Consider the following 18,455-nt stretch of genomic DNA (forward strand, 5'->3'; position numbering starts at 1 on the left):
TTATCTCTCTTGGACCGACTCTATTCTAAATGACTTGAGGGTATTAACACAGTTCTTACGTATCTCTCTTGGACCGACTTTATTCTAAATGAGTTGAGGGTATTAACACAGTTCTTACGTATCTCTCTTGGACCGACTCTATTCTAAATGAGTTGAGGGTATTAACACAGTTCTTACGTATCTCTCTTGGACCGACTCTATTCTAAATGAGTTGAGGGTATTAACACAGTCCTTACGTATCTTTCTTGGACCGACTCTATTCTAAATGAGTTGAGGGTATTAACACAGTCCTTACGTATCTCTCTTGGACCGACTCTATTCTAAATGAGTTGAGGGTATTAACACAGTCCTTACTTATCTCTCTTGGACCGACTCTATTCTAAATGAGTTGAGGGTATTAACACAGTCCTTACTTATCTCTCTTGGACCGACTCTATTCTAAATGAGTTGAGGGTATTAACACAGTCCTTACTTATCTCTCTAGGACAGACTCTATTCTAAATGAGTTAAGGGTATTAACACAGTCCTTACTTAAATCTTTCTTGGACCGACTCTATTCTAAATGAGTTGAGGGTATTAACACAGTTCTTACGTATCTCTCTTGGACCGACTCTATTCTAAATGAGTTGAGGGTATTAACACAGTTCTTACGTATCTCTCTTGGACCGACTCTATTCTAAATGAGTTGAGGGTATTAACACAGTCCTTACTTATCCCACTTGGACCGACTCTATTCTAAATGAGTTGAGGGTATTAACACAGTCCTTACTTATCTCTCTTGGACCGACTCTATTCTAAATGAGTTGAGGGTATTAACACATTCCTTACTTAAATCTTTCTTGGACCGACTCTATTCTAAATGAGTTGAGGGTATTAACACAGGTCTTACTTATCTCTCTTGGACTGACTCTATTCTAAATGACTTGAGGGTCTATTATTAATGTCGCTTCTATTTTCGTTAAAATTTAACAGGTCAGTTCATGTTCTTTTAGAAGCCTTATACTTTCTAATGCCAGTCAAGAATAAACAAAATAGTTTTATATTTAATACTTTATTGTAGAAGTAAAAAACGCCTTGTTGGTTTTTGCAGTTCTTCTCCATGTTATCATCTCCTACCAAAGAATAAAGAAATATGAAGAACAAAATATAAAATATAGTCATAAAATTTTTGCATTAATCTTTTAACAAACTCCCTTTTGTGTTGTTTGTTGTCTAATGTACAACACTGTACTTTTCCTGAACATAAGCTTGTTTTCAGTTCCTGTGTTAGGTAGAAATAGTGTGCTTTCATCAGTGTTCTTTGTTGAAGGCCGTATACGGGGACCTATAATTGTTAACTCCTATGCCGTTTGGCCTCAGAGCTCTGGAGGAGAGTTGTTTCATTGGCCTTCATACCACATTTTCTAATTTTGATATATATTGCCAGGCCCAGACCTATTATACTGCTTTTCATGGTATAGTTTTACCGATTGTTGAAGAACACAGTTGAGAACTGTAGACATGGATGGACAAGTGACGATAGTACAACAATATACCCTATAATAGTCGTGTTTCATCCAATCGGCAAACCTCGGGGGACTCCGCTACTTTCCTTCTATCCTTAGATGAGGTACGGAATCGACCGAGTTGTGACGAATGATTTTATTTATCATCAGTATTCTTTCCGAGTGAGTCGTATCATTATGGGTGTGAGTGGGGTTTCCGAATAGAGAGTAATAGGTATATTAATCCCGAAAAATGCAATGTTTAATGACCCGAAAACAGTATCGCATCTATATTCTTTCTGAATAATTCTGTTTAAAGGTTTTGTAAGCTTTCGAGGTTAATGTCGATATTTTTGTGCTTTGCATGGAATGTTACCATAAAAGATGGGATGTGAAATACCTGAACGTATAAGATGTCTGCACATTGATTTATATTGACGAATATTGTCCTTGAATCAATGATAGAATTGACAAGTTTACGATATCGAGTGAACCAAGTCTCCATATTGATGGCCGGATATTGACCTGTAATTGTGTACTTTTTACATATTTTGACTTGGATGGAGAGTTGTCTCATTTGCACTTATACTACATCTTCTTATTTATAATCATCAAACATACAATTTTGTACGCCAGAGGCGCATTTCTTTTACAAATATCTCATCAGGGATGTTCGAATAAATAAAAAATAATAAGGCCTTAATTTTCAAACCGCACACAATCAGTTTGTAAAAAAAAAAAAGCAAAAAAAAAAAAAAAATACACAACTTTGACCTGTGTTTTGATGATATTTACCTCTACGTTTGACAACTGCAGTGGTGATGAGAATGCTCAGGAACGCAATCACATCTACTTGATGGACAACCGTTGGGATAGCCACCAGGTGTACATTCAATTGGAATTTCACAGTAACAGCATCTTTTATTTTGAAAATCATGACAGTGAGGAGTTGAATTGCTGTAAGATCGGTAAGATCGACCACATCTACAGTCACTGTCTCTCATACATGGTACACAACTCAGTGAAATACCTAAAAGATGTAAGCTAACGAATTAGAAAATATTAGAGTTATCGTTGATAAAAAGCTTTTAACTATATGAACACATAAATGACACAAGAGTAACATTGGACACACGTACTCAAGTATCTACATGGAAAGGGAAAAGGGGGGGGGGGTCGTCATTTCTCTATTCTTTAGATTTTATCACTAACTTATTTTCTATTCTTTCTTTTTTTGTTTATGTATTTAGTGTTCTTTGTTCTGTATTCCCTCCCTTTATTCTCTGCTCTGAAAACCCCAGTCAGACCCGCACAACTTTTGTTCGAAGCAAACGAACATAACATTTAGGAAGGGGAGCTGTACAATTGGAAAGAGAAATAATCTCATTATAAAAAATAGTAAAAAAAGATCTGATATTCTTTTCCATCTATCAAACTTCAAATGACGTGTATTGGCAACCATAGGTGAGGGGGATAGGAGGGGTCCCGATCCCGAAATCCCGGCCTTAAAAATAAAATTAATCCCGACATCCCGAAATTCGAAAAAAATACCTAGCCTATGCTTATATTCTGCTTTTAGTGCTTCATTTTTGTTCTGTGAAATGTATTGCATGTATGTTATGTGTTGTATTGTTATAAATGTTGTATTGTTAAAAATGCTATAGATGTGATGTTTGGTACAAAATATTATGCTGATAATTAGACATGTATATTTTAGTGTTTTTACGAAGTGTATAATAGTTAGAAGTTGTTCAACGGCTTCACTGTCAGACAAGCAATATGAAAAATTTAAGGACAACTTTAATGATAACAAGACGTATGATTGTGTACGGTTGGGGCCTGTTTCGTCTTTCTTCAGTGAAACAATTTAAACGGCAAAGATCATAAGTGAAAAAAAGCCTAGCACCATATTTTAAAAAAGATACACGTGAATCAGAGAAAGGATAAAACAAGAAATAACTTAATATGTCACAGAAAACTGAAAATTGACCACAGGAACACACACAAAAACCGGGTTAAGCTTAAGTGTACCGGAAGTATAATTTTATTTCGCTGTTTAAAATCTAATGCATACTGGTAATTTTTTCAAAAATTGCACACCAAAAACGTTGTGATTGGTTTTAAACGTCCTAATGTAAATTCGACCAATGATGTAACATTATTTTTCTTTTTGTGTACGAACAATGATATACTCCATAGTCTTATAGATTCTGAAAAGGCGAATTGACTGTTATTCGCTTTCTGTCCAGTTTCATACATGTTCAGGGCGACAAAAAAATAAGCAGTTCCTTCTCAACATGTGATACTTAACGAGTTGCTCATATCATAGTTAGTGTTCCTCCAATGATTTAAGTTGGAAATTACAATGGTCAAAATTAACTCATCATAGATAACAGGATTGAATTTTTATATTTGCGCCAGACGCGCATTTTTTCTACAAACGACTCATCAGTGACGCTCGAATCGACAAGTGTTAAAAAGGCGAAAACAAAGAACGAAGCTGAAGAGCATTGAAGACCAAAAACTCCTAAGAGTTTTGCCAAATACAGCTAAGGTTATCTATTCCTGAGGAAGAAAAGCCTCAGTATTTTAAGAATTCAAAGCAAAATGTAAAAAAATAATTTACGATTATGACCATATCAAAGATAATTCATGTCAAAACAGAAGTGCTGACTACTGGGCTGGAGATATCCTCGGGGAGTAAAAACTCCACTAGCAGTGTCATCGACCCAGTGGTTGTAAATAAATTCATCATAGATACGAGGATTGGAATTTTATGTTTGCGCCAGACGCAAATTTGAAGAATTTATTATTAAGTTGTACTCGTTCTGATTTTGTTTTATTACTGGACGTTAAGCAAACTTTAATCAATATATATCCAAATAGTACAGGGGCGGATCCAGTCTTAAAAAGGGGGGTTCCAAACTAGGACAAAGGGTTTCCAGCTATATGTCCCCATTCAAATGCATTGATCGTCAACAAAAAGGGGGAGTTCCAACCCCCAGACCCCCCTGGATCCACCACTGTAGTAGATTAGAGCATGATTGGAGTTTACAGAATAGAGAATAATGGTCCAATACCACAACCTAATGATTGAAAGAAGAATAAAGAATATTGGTCCAATACCACAACCTTATGATTGAAAGAAGAATAGAGAATAATGGTCCAATACCACAACCTAATGATGAAAAGAAGAATAGAGAATAATGGTCCAATACCACAACCTAATGATTGAAAGAAGAATAGAGAATAATGGTCCAATACCACAACCTAATGATTGAAAGAAGAATAGAGAATAATGGTCCAATACCACAACCTAATGATTGAAAGAAGAATAGAGAATAATGATCCAATACCACAACCTAATGATTGAAAGAAGAATAGAGAATAATGGTCCAATACCACAACCTGATGATTGAAAGAAAAATAGAGAATAATGGTCCAATACCACAACCTAATGATGAAAAGAAGAATAGAGAATAATGGTCCAATACCACAACCTAATGATTGAAAGAAGAATAGAGAATAATGGTCAAATATCGCAACCTAATGATTGAAAGAAGAATAGAGAATAATGGTCCAATACCACAACCTGATGATGAAAAGAAGAATAGAGAATAATGGTCCAATACCACAACCTAATGATTGAAAGAAGAATAGAGAATAATGGTCCAATACCACAACCTAATGATTGAAAGAAGAATAGAGAATAATGATCCAATACCACAACCTAATGATTGAAAGAAGAATAGAGAATAATGGTCCAATACCACAACCTAATGATTGAAAGAAGAATAGAGAATAATGGTCCAATACCACAACCTAATGATTGAAAGAAGAATAGAGAATAATGGTCCAATACCACAACCTAATGATTGAAAGAAGAATAGAGAATAATGGTCCAATACCACAACCTAATGATTGAAAGAATAATAGAGAATAATGGTCCAATACCACAACCTAATGATTGAAAGAAGAATAGAGAATAATGGTCCAATACCACAACCTAATGATGAAAAGAAGAATAGAGAATAATGGTCCAATACCACAACCTAATGATTGAAAGAAGAATAGAGAATAATGGTCCAATACCACAACCTAATGATGAAAAGAAAAATAGAGAATAATGGTCAAATACCACAACCTAATGATTGAAAGAAGAATAGAGAATAATGGTCCAATACCACAACCTAATGATGAAAAGAAGAATAGAGAATAATGGTCCAATACCACAACCTAATGATGAAAAGAAAAATAGAGAATAATGGTCAAATACCACAACCTAATGATTGAAAGAAGAATAGAGAATAATGGTCCAATACCACAACCTTATGATTGAAAGAAGAATAGAGAATAATGGTCCAATACCACAACCTAATGATTGAAAGAAGAATAGAGAATAATGGTCCAATACCACAACCTAATGATGAAAAGAAGAATAGAGAATAATGGTCCAATACCACAACCTAATGATTGAAAGAAGAATAGAAAATAATGGTCCAATACCACAACCTAATGATTGAAAGAAGAATAGAGAATAATGGTCCAATACCACAACCTAATGATTGAAAGAAGAATAGAGCATAATGGTCCAATATCGCAACCTAATGATTGAAAGAAGAATAAAGAATAATGGTCCAATACCACAACCTAATGATTGAAAGAAGAATAGAGAATAATGGTCCAATACAACAACCTAATGATTGAAAGAAGAATAGAGAATAATGGTCCAATACCACAACCTAATGATTGAAAGAAGAATAGAGAATAATGGTCCAATACCACAACCTAATGATTGAAAGAAGAATAGAGAATAATGGTCCAATACTACAACCTAATGATTGAAAGAAGAATAAAGAATAATGGTCCAATACCACAACCTAATGATTGAAAGAAGACTAGAGAATAATGGTCCAATACCGCAACCTAATGATTGAAAGAAGAATAGAGAATAATGGTCCAAAACCGCAACCTAATGATTGAAAGAAGAATAGAGAATAATGGTCCAATACCACAACCTAATGATTGAAAGAAGAATAGAGAATAATGGTCCAATACCACAACCTAATGATTGAAAGAAGAATAGAGAATAATGGTCCAATACCACAACCTAATGATTCAAAGAAGAACAAAGAATAATGGTCCAATACCACAACCTAATGATTGAAAGAAGAATAGAGAATAATGGTCCAATACCACAACCTAATGATTCAAAGAAGAATAAAGAATAATGGTCTAATACCACAACCTAATGATTGAAAGAAGGCTAGAGAATAATGGTCCAATACCACAACCTAATGATTGAAAGAAGAATAGAGAATAATGGTCCAATACCACAACCTAATGAGTGAAAGAAGAATAAAGAATAATGGTCCAATACCACAACCTAATGATTGAAAGAAGAATAAAAAATAATGGTCCAATACCACAACCTAATGAGTGAAAGAAGAATAAAGAATAATGGTCCAATACCACAACCTAATGATTGAAAGAAGACTAGAGAATAATAGTCCAATACCACAACCTAATGATTGAAAGAAGAATAGAGAATAATGGTCCAATACCACAACCTAATGATTGAAAGAAGAATAAAGAATAATGGTCCAATACCACAACCTAATGATTGAAAGAAGAATAGAGAATAATGGTCCAATACCACAACCTAATGATTGAAAGAAGAATAGAGAATAATGATCCAATACCACAACCTAATGATTGAAAGAAGACTAGAGCATAATGGTCCAATACCACAACCTAATGATTGAAAGAAGAATAGAGAATAATGGTCCAATACCACAACCTAATGATTGAAAGAAGAACAAAGAATAATGGTCCAATACCACAACCTAATGATTGAAAGAAGAATAGAGAATAATGGTCCAATACCACAACCTAATGATTGAAAGAAGAATAGAGAATAATGGTCCAATACCACAACCTAATGATTGAAAGAAGAATAGAGAATAATGGTCAAATACCACAACCTAATGATTGAAAGAAGAATAGAGAATAATGGTCCAATACCACAACCTAATGATGAAAAGAAAAATAGAGAATAATGGTCAAATACCACAACCTAATGATTGAAAGAAGAATAGAGAATAATGGTCCAATACCACAACCTAATGATTGAAAGAAGACTAGAGAATAATGGTCAAATACCACAACCTAATGATTGAAAGAAGAATAGAGAATAATGGTCCAATACCACAACCTAATGATTGAAAGAAGACTAGAGAATAATGGTCAAATACCACAACCTAATGATTGAAAGAAGAATAGAGAATAATGGTCAAATACCACAACCTAATGATTGAAAGAAGAATAGAGAATAATGGTCCAATACCACAACCTAATGATGAAAAGAAGAATAGAGAATAATGGTCCAATACCACAACCTAATGATTGAAAGAAGAATAGAGAATAATGGTCCAATACCACAACCTTATGATTGAAAGAAGAATAGAGAATAATGGTCCAATACCACAACCTAATGATTGAAAGAAGAATAGAGAATAATGGTCCAATACCACAACCTAATGATGAAAAGAAGAATAGAGAATAATGGTCTAATACCACAACCTAATGATTGAAAGAAGAATAGAGAATAATGGTCCAAAACCGCAACCTAATGATTGAAAGAAGAATAGAGAATAATGGTCCAATACCACAACCTAATGATTGAAAGAAGAATAAAGAATAATGGTCCAATACCACAACCTAATGATTGAAAGAAGAATAAAGAATAATGGTCCAATACCACAACCTAATGATTGAAAGAAGACTAGAGAATAATGATCCAATACCACAACCTAATGACTGAAAGAAGAATAAAGAATAATGGTCCAATACCACAACCTAATGATTGAAAGAAGAATAAAGAATAATGGTCCAATACCACAACCTAATGATTGAAAGAAGACTAGAGAATAATGGTCCAATACCACAACCTAATGATTGAAAGAAGAATAGAGCATAATGGTCCAATACCACAAACTAATGATTGAAAGAAGAATAGAGAATAATGGTCCAATACCACAACCTAATGATTGAAAGAAGAATAGAGAATAATGGTCCAATACCACAACCTAATGATTGAAAGAAGAATAGTGAATAATGGTCCAATACTACAACCTAATGATTGAAAGAAGACTAGAGAATAATGGTCCAATACCACAACCTAATGATTGAAAGAAGAATAAAGAATAATGGTCCAATACCACAACCTAATGATTGAAAGAAGAATAGAGAATAATGGTCCAATACCACAACCTAATGATTGAAAGAAGAATAGAGAATAATGGTCCAATACCACAACCTAATGATTGAAAGAAGAATAGAGAATAATGGTCCAATACCACAACCTAATGGTTGAAAGAAGAATAGAGAATAATGGTCCAATACAACAACCTAATGATTGAAAGAAGAATAAAGAATAATGGTCCAATACAACAACTTAATGATTGAAAGAAGAATAAAGAATAATGGTCCAATACCACAACCTAATGATTGAAAGAAGAATAGAGAATAATGGTCAAATACCACAACCTAATGATTGAAAGAAGAATAGAGAATAATGGTCCAATACCACAACCTAATGATTGAAAGAAGAATAAAGAATAATGGTCCAATACCACAACCTAATGATTGAAAGAAGAATAAAGAATAATGGTCCAATACCACAACCTAATGATTGAAAGAAGACTAGAGAATAATGATCCAATACCACAACCTAATGATTGAAAGAAGAATAAAGAATAATGGTCCAATACCACAACCTAATGATTGAAAGAAGAATAAAGAATAATGGTCCAATACCACAACCTAATGATTGAAAGAAGACTAGAGAATAATGGTCCAATACCACAACCTAATGATTGAAAGAAAAATAGAGAATAATGGTCCAATACTACAACCTAATGATTGAAAGAAGAATAGAGAATAATGGTCCAATACCACAACCTAATGATTGAAAGAAGAACAAAGAATAATGGTCCAATACCACAACCTAATGATTGAAAGAAGAATAGAGCATAATGGTCCAATACTACAACCTAATGATTGAAAGAAGAATAGAGAATAATGGTCCAATACCACAACCTAATGATTGAAAGAAGAACAAAGAATAATGGTCCAATACCACAACCTAATGATTGAAAGAAGAATAGAGAATAATGGTCCAATACCACAACCTAATGATTGAAGGAATAGAGAATAATGGTCCAATACCACAACCTAATGATTCAAAGAAGAATAAAGAATAATGGTCTAATACCACAACCTAATGATTGAAAGAAGACTAGAGAATAATGGTCCAATACCACAACCTAATGATTGAAAGAAGACTAGAGAATAATGGTCAAATACCACAACCTAATGATTGAAAGAAGAATAGAGAATAATGGTCCAATACTACAACCTAATGAGTGAAAGAAGAATAGAGAATAATGGTCCAATACCACAACCTAATGATTGAAAGAAGAATAGAGAATAATGGTCCAGTACCACAACCTAATGATTGAAAGAAGAATAAAGAATAATGATCCAATACTACAACCTAATGATTGAAAGAAGAATAGAGAATAATGGTCCAATACCACAACCTAATGATTGAAAGAAGAATAGAGAATAATGGTCCAATACCACAACCTAATGATTGAAAGAATAATAGAGCATAATGGTCCAATACCACAACCTAATGATGAAAAGAAGAATAGAGAATAATGGTCCAATACCACAACCTAATGATTGAAAGAAGAATAAAGAATAATGGTCCAATACCACAACCTAATGATTGAAAGAAGAATACAGCATAATGGTCCAATACCACAACCTAATGATTGAAAGAAGAATAGAGAATAATGGTCCAATACCACAACCTAATGATTGAAAGAAGAATAAAGAATAATAATCCAATACCACAACCTAATGATTGAAAGAAGAACAAAGAATAATGGTCCAATACCACAACCTAATGATTGAAAGAAGAACAAAGAATAATGGTCCAATACCACAACCTAATGATTGAAAGAAGACTAGAGAATAATGGTCCATTACCACAACCTAATGATTGAAAGAAGAATAAAGAATAATGGTCCAATACCACAACCTAATGATTGAAAGAATAGAGAATAATGGTCCAATACCACAACCTAATGATGAAAAGAAGAATAGAGAATAATGGTCCAATACCACAACCTAATGATTGAAAGAAGAACAAAGAATAATGGTCCAATACCACAACCTAATGGTTGAAAGAAGAATAGAGAATAATGGTCCAAAACCACAACCTAATGATTGAAAAAAGAATAGAGAATAATGGTCCAATACAACAACCTGATGATTGAAAGAAGAATAGAGAATAATGGTCCAATACTACAACCTAATGATTGAAAGAAGAATAGAGAATAATGGTCCAATACCACAACCTAATGATGAAAAGAAGAATAGAGAATAATGGTCCAATACCACAACCTAATGATTGAAAGAAGAATAGAGAATAATGGTCCAATACCACAACCTAATGATTGAAAGAAGAATAGAGAATAATGGTCCAATACCACAACCTAATGATTGAAAGAAGAATAGAGAATAATGGTCCAATACCACAATCAAATGATGAAAAGAAGAATAGAGAATAATGGTCCAATACCACAACCTAATGATGAAAAGAAGAATAAAGAATAATGGTCCAATACCACAACCTAATGATTGAAATAATAGAGAATAATGGTCCAATACCACAACCTAATGATTGAAAGAAGAATAAAGAATAATGGTCCAATACCACAACCTAATGATTGAAAGAAGAATAGAGAATAATGGTCCAGTACCACAACCTAATGATTGAAAGAAGAATAGAGAATAATGGTCCAATACCACAACCTAATGATTGAAAGAAGAATAAAGAATAATGGTCCAATACCACAACCTAATGATTGAAAGAAGAATAGAGAATAATGGTCCAGTACCACAACCTAATGATTGAAAGAAGAATAGAGAATAATGGTCCAATACCACAACCTAATGATCGAAAGAAGAATAAAGAATAATGGTCCAATACCACAACCTAATGATTGAAAGAAGAATAGAGAATAATGGTCCAGTACCACAACCTAATGATTGAAAGAAGAATAAAGAATAATGGTCCAATACCACAACCTAATGATTGAAAGAAGAATAAAGAATAATGGTCCAATACCACAACCTAATGATTGAAAGAAGAATAGAGAATAATGGTCCAGTACCACAACCTAATGATTGAAAGAAGAATAGAGAATAATGGTCCAATACCACAACCTAATGATTGAAAGAAGACTAGAGAATAATGGTCAAATACCACAACCTAATGATTGAAAGAAGAATAGAGAATAATGGTCTAATACCACAACCTAATGATTGAAAGAAGAATAGAGAATAATGGTCCAAAACCGCAACCTAATGATTGAAAGAAGAATAGAGAATAATGGTCCAATACCACAACCTAATGATTGAAAGAAGAATAGAGAATAATGGTCCAATACAACAACCTAATGATTGAAAGAAGAATAGAGAATAATGGTCCAATACCACAACCTAATGATTGAAAGAAGAATAGAGAATAATGGTCAAATACCACAACCTAATGATTGAAAGAAGAATAGAGAATAATAGTCCAATACCACAACCTTATGGTCCAATACCACAACCTAATGATTGAAAGAAGAATAGAGAATAATGGTCCAATACCACAACCTAATGATTGAAAGAAGAATAGAGAATAATGGTCCAATACCACAACCTAATGATTGAAAGAAGAATAGAGAATAATGGTCCAATACCACAACCTAATGATTGAAAGAAGAATAGAGAATAATGGTCCAAAACCGCAACCTAATGATTGAAAGAAGAATAGAGAATAATGGTCCAAAACCGCAACCTAATGATTGAAAGAAGAATAGAGCATAATGGTCCAATACCACAACCTAATGATTGAAAGAAGAATAGAGAATAATGGTCCAAAACCGCAACCTAATGATTGAAAGAAGAATAGAGAATAATGGTCCAAAACCGCAACCTAATGATTGAAAGAAGAATAGAAAATAATGGTCCAATACCACAACCTAATGATTGAAAGAAGAATAGAGAATAATGGTCCAAAACCGCAACCTAATGATTGAAAGAAGAATAGAGAATAATGGTCCAATACCACAACCTAATGATTGAAAGAAGAATAGAGAATAATGGTCCAAAACCGCAACCTAATGATTGAAAGAAGAATAGAGAATAATGGTCCAAAACCGCAACCTAATGATTGAAAGAAGAATAGAAAATAATGGTCCAATACCACAACCTAATGATTGAAAGAAGAATAGAGAATAATGGTCTAATACCACAACCTAATGATTGAAAGAAGAATAGAGAATAATGGTCCAAAACCGCAACCTAATGATTGAAAGAAGAATAGAGAATAATGGTCCAATACCACAACCTGATGATTGAAAGAAGAATAGAGAATAATGGTCCAATACCACAACCTAATGATTGAAGGAAGAATAAAGAATAATGGTCCAATACCACAACCTAATGATTGAAAGAAGAATAGAGAATAATGGTCCAATACCACAACCTAATGATTGAAAGAAAAATAGAGAATAATGGTCCAAAACCGCAACCTAATGATTGAAAGAAGAATAGAGAATAATGGTCCAATACCACAACCTAATGATTGAAAGAAGAATAGAGAATAATGGTCCAAAACCGCAACCTAATGATTGAAAGAAGAATAGAGAATAATGGTCCAAAACCGCAACCTAATGATTGAAAGAAGAATAGAAAATAATGGTCCAATACCACAACCTAATGATTGAAAGAAGAATAGAGAATAATGGTCTAATACCACAACCTAATGATTGAAAGAAGAATAGAGAATAATGGTCCAAAACCGCAACCTAATGATTGAAAGAAGAATAGAGAATAATGGTCCAATACCACAACCTGATGATTGAAAGAAGAATAGAGAATAATGGTCCAATACCACAACCTAATGATTGAAGGAAGAATAAAGAATAATGGTCCAATACCACAACCTAATGATTGAAAGAAGAATAGAGAATAATGGTCCAATACCACAACCTAATGATTGAAAGAAAAATAGAGAATAATAGTCCAATACCACAACCTAATGATTGAAAGAAGAATAGAGAATAATGGTCCAAAACCGCAACCTAATGATTGAAAGAAGAATAGAGAATAATGGTCCAATACCACAACCTGATGATTGAAAGAAGAATAGAGAATAATGGTCCAATACCACAACCTAATGATTGAAGGAAGAATAAAGAATAATGGTCCAATACCACAACCTTATGATTGAAAGAAGAATAGAGAATAATGGTCCAATACCACAACCTAATGATTGAAAGAAGACTAGAGAATAATGGTCCAATACCACAACCTAATGATTGAAAGAAGACTAGAGCATAATGGTCCAATACCACAACCTAATGATTGAAAGAAGAATAGAGAATAATGGTCCAATACCACAACCTAATGATTGAAAGAAGAATAGAGAATAATGGTCCAATACCACAACCTAATGATTGAAAGAAGAATAGAGAATAATGGTCCAATACCACAACCTAATGATTGAAAGAAGAATAGAGAATAATGGTCCAATACCACAACCTAATGATTGAAAGAAGAATAGAGAATAATGGTCCAATACCACAACCTAATGATTGAAAGAAAAATAGAGAATAATAGTCCAATACCACAACCTAATGATTGAAAGAAGAATAGAGAATAATGGTCCAATACCACAACCTAATGATTGAAAGAAGAATAGAGAATAATGGTCCAATACCACAACCTAATGATTGAAAGAAGAATAGAGAATAATGGTCCAATACCACAATCTAATGATTGAAAGAATAATAGAGAATAATGGTCCAATACTACAACCTGATGATTGAAAGAAGAATAGAGAATAATGGTCCAATACTACAACCTGATGATTGAAAGAAGAATAGAGAATAATGGTCCAATACCACAACCTAATGATTGAAGGAAGAATAAAGAATAATGGTCCAATACCACAACCTAATGATTGAAAGAAGAATAGAGAATAATGGTCCAATACAACAACCTAATGATTGAAAGAAGAATAGAGAATAATGGTCCAATACCACAACCTAATGATTGAAAGAAGAATAGAGAATAATGGTCAAATACCACAACCTAATGATTGAAAGAAGAATAGAGAATAATGGTCAAATACCACAACCTAATGATTGAAAGAATAATAGAGAATAATGGTCCAATACTACAACCTAATGATTGAAAGAAGAATAGAGAATAATGGTCCAATACCACAATCTAATGATTGAAAGAAGAATAGAGAATAATGGTCCAATACTACAACCTAATGATTGAAAGAATAGAGAATAATGGTCCAATACCACAACCTAATGATTGAAAGAAGAACAAAGAATAATGGTCCAATACCACAACCTAATGATTGAAAGAAGAATAAAGAATAATGGTCCAATACCACAACCTAATGATTGAAAGAAGAATAGAGAATAATGGTCCAATACCACAATCTAATGATTGAAAGAATAGAGAATAATGGTCCAATACCACAACCTAATGATTGAAAGAAGAATAGAGAATAATGGTCCAATACCACAATCTAATGATTGAAAGAATAGAGAATAATGGTCCAATACCACAACCTAATGATTGAAAGAAGAATAGAGAATAATGGTCCAATACCACAATCTAATGATTGAAAGAATAGAGAATAATGGTCCAATACCACAACCTAATGATTGAAAGAAGAATAGAGAATAATGGTCCAATACCACAATCTAATGATTGAAAGAATAGAGAATAATGGTCCAATACCACAACCTAATGATTGAAAGAAGAATAGAGAATAATGGTCCAATACCACAATCTAATGATTGAAAGAATAGAGAATAATGGTCCAATACCACAACCTAATGATTGAAAGAATAGAGAATAATGGTCCAATACCACAACCTAATGATTGAAAGAAGAATAGAGAATAATGGTCCAATACCACAACCTAATGAAGAAAAGAAGAATAGAGAATAATGGTCCAATACCACAACCTAATGATTGAAAGAAGAATAGAGAATAATGGTCCAATACCACAACCTAATGAAGAAAAGAAGAATAGAGAATAATGGTCTAATACCACAACCTAATGATTGAAAGAAGAATAGAGAATAATAGTCCAATACCACAACCTAATGATTGAAAGAAGAATAGAGAATAATGGTCCAATACCACAACCTAATGATTGAAAGAAGAATAAAGAATAATGGTCCAATACCACAACCTAATGATTGAAAGAAGAATAGAGAATAATGGTCCAGTACCACAACCTAATGATTGAAAGAAGAATAGAGAATAATGGTCCAATACCACAACCTAATGATTGAAAGAAGAATAGAGAATAATGGTCCAATACCACAACCTAATGATTGAAAGAATAGAGAATAATGGTCCAATACCACAACCTAATGATTGAAAGAAGAATAGAGAATAATGGTCCAATACCACAACCTAATGATTGAAAGAAGAATAGAGAATAATGGTCCAATACCACAACCTAATGATTGAAAGAATAGAGAATAATGGTCCAATACCACAACCTAATGATTGAAAGAAGAATAGAGAATAATGGTCCAATACCACAACCTAATGATGAAAAGAAGAATAGAGAATAATGGTCCAATACTACAACCTAATGATGAAAAGAAGAATAAAGAATAATGGTCCAATACCACAACCTAATGATTGAAAGAAGAATAGAGAATAATGGTCCAATACCACAACCTAATGATTGAAAGAAGACTAGAGAATAATGGTCCAATACCACAACCTAATGATTGAAAGAAGAACAAAGAATAATGGTCCAATACCACAACCTAATGATTGAAAGAAGAATAGAGAATAATGGTCCAATACCACAACCTAATGATTGAAAGAAGAATAGAGAATAATGGTCCAATATCACAACCTAATGATTGAAGGAATAGAGAATAATGGTCCAATACCACAACCTAATGATGAAAAGAAGAATAGAGAATAATGGTCCAATACCACAACCTAATGATTGAAAGAAGAATAGAGAATAATGGTCCAATACCACAACCTTATGATTGAAAGAAGGCTAGAGAATAATGGTCCAATACCACAACCTAATGGTTGAAAGAAGACTAGAGCATAATGGTCCAATACCACAACCTAATGATTGAAAGAAGAATAGAGAATAATGGTCAAATACCACAACTAATGATTGAAAGAAGGCTAGAGAATAATGGTCCAATACCACAACCTAATGATTGAAAGAAGGCTAGAGAATAATGGTCAAATACCACAACCTAATGATTGAAAGAAGGCTAGAGAATAATGGTCCAATACCACAACCTAATGATTGAAAGAAGAATAGAGAATAATGGTCCAATACCACAACCTAATGATTGAAAGAAGAATAAAGAATAATGGTCCAATACCACAACCTAATGGTTGAAAGAAGAATAGAGAATAATGGTCCAATACCACAACCTAATGATTGAAAGAAGAATAGAGAATAATGGTCCAAAACCGCAACCTAATGATTGAAAGAAGAATAAAGCATAATGGTCCAATACCACATCCTAATGATTGAAAGAAGAATAGAGAATAATGGTCCAATACCACAACCTAATGATTGAAAGAAGAATAGAGAATAATGGTCCAATACCACAACCTAATGATTGAAAGAAGAATAAAGAATAATGGTCCAATACCACAACCTAATGGTTGAAAGAAGAATAGAGAATAATGGTCCAATACCACAACCTAATGATTGAAAGAAGAATAGAGAATAATGGTCCAATACCACAACCTAATGATTGAAAGAAGAATAGAGAATAATGGTCCAATACCACAACCTAATGATTGAAAGAAGAATAGAGAATAATGGTCCAATACCACAACCTAATGATTGAAAGAAGAATAGAGAATAATGGTCCAATATCACAACCTAATGATTAAAAGAAGAATAGAGAATAATGGTCCAATATCACAACCTAATGATTGAAAGAAGAATAGAGAATAATATGCCAAATGTTTTTTAGATTATAGAAATATGGGGTACTGAAACATAAAGAATGGATAATATAAATACACAAAAATATGAAAAAAAGAGAAAAATGAACAAAACTAATAAAGATTAAATACAAATAGTGTAAAAAATGAAAAATACAGAAATATACTTTGAATCCAGACCCTCTTAAAATACCTATATCTTTTTAAATCATGCACAGAAACTAGAAACTATATCATTTATATGTACTATATATGTTAGCAATGAAACTTATATGTGTATGGTATAAATAAAGAAATTATAAAAGTTATACTGACCTACAATACCAAAGAATACAATGATAAATAAAGTGTTCATCCTAGCTGTTTAGTAGTTATTCAGATGTCTTAATTGTCACAACGTCTCTATTTATACAGGCAGACAAAGCTTGTTTACTATAAAATGTTTTGATAGATCGCAATATATTACGTAACTAATTAATAAACGTTTTCATGTAATAATTCCGTTGTCTGAAAGAGAAATTAATGCAAATGTAATTAATTACGTAATGTTTTGCCTGTAACTATTTAAACCACAAAAAGGTACAACATGGTATAACAAAATCCCCCTTTACGTTCGTTGTAGTTTTTTTTTTTTTTTTTTTTTTTTTTTTTTTTTTTTTTTTTTTTTTTTTTTTTTTTTTTTTTTTTTTTATCTTTTCTTGGAATTCAACCGCATCATTATGAAAATAAATATGTTTGTGTTAGTTTCTAATATTTAAGTGACATGTAAAAAGCCTTTAGTTTAAACTTAAATGTTATAGAGACAGAAGGTCGAGTTGTAAGAGAATATACAGAAGTTCACATCAATCCCCTAAAAAAGTACGAAAA

The 18,455-nt window shown here is 32.8% G+C and overlaps 1 long non-coding RNA gene across 1 annotated transcript; it reads right to left on the reverse strand.

The window, feature by feature from the left end:
• Positions 1-1,035: 1,035 nt before the first annotated feature.
• LOC139509666 (uncharacterized) lies at positions 1,036-18,049 on the reverse strand. The gene is made up of 3 exons (XR_011661790.1): positions 17,904-18,049; positions 2,280-2,514; positions 1,036-1,112 (listed from the first exon to the last, which is right to left on the reverse strand). It is a non-coding gene; the product is annotated as an uncharacterized lncRNA (long non-coding RNA).
• Between the last annotated feature and the right edge of the window lie 406 nt (positions 18,050-18,455).

This window comes from Mytilus edulis, unplaced genomic scaffold (assembly GCF_963676685.1).
Source record: "Mytilus edulis unplaced genomic scaffold, xbMytEdul2.2 SCAFFOLD_151, whole genome shotgun sequence".
Lineage (NCBI taxonomy): Eukaryota > Metazoa > Mollusca > Bivalvia > Mytilida > Mytilidae > Mytilus > Mytilus edulis.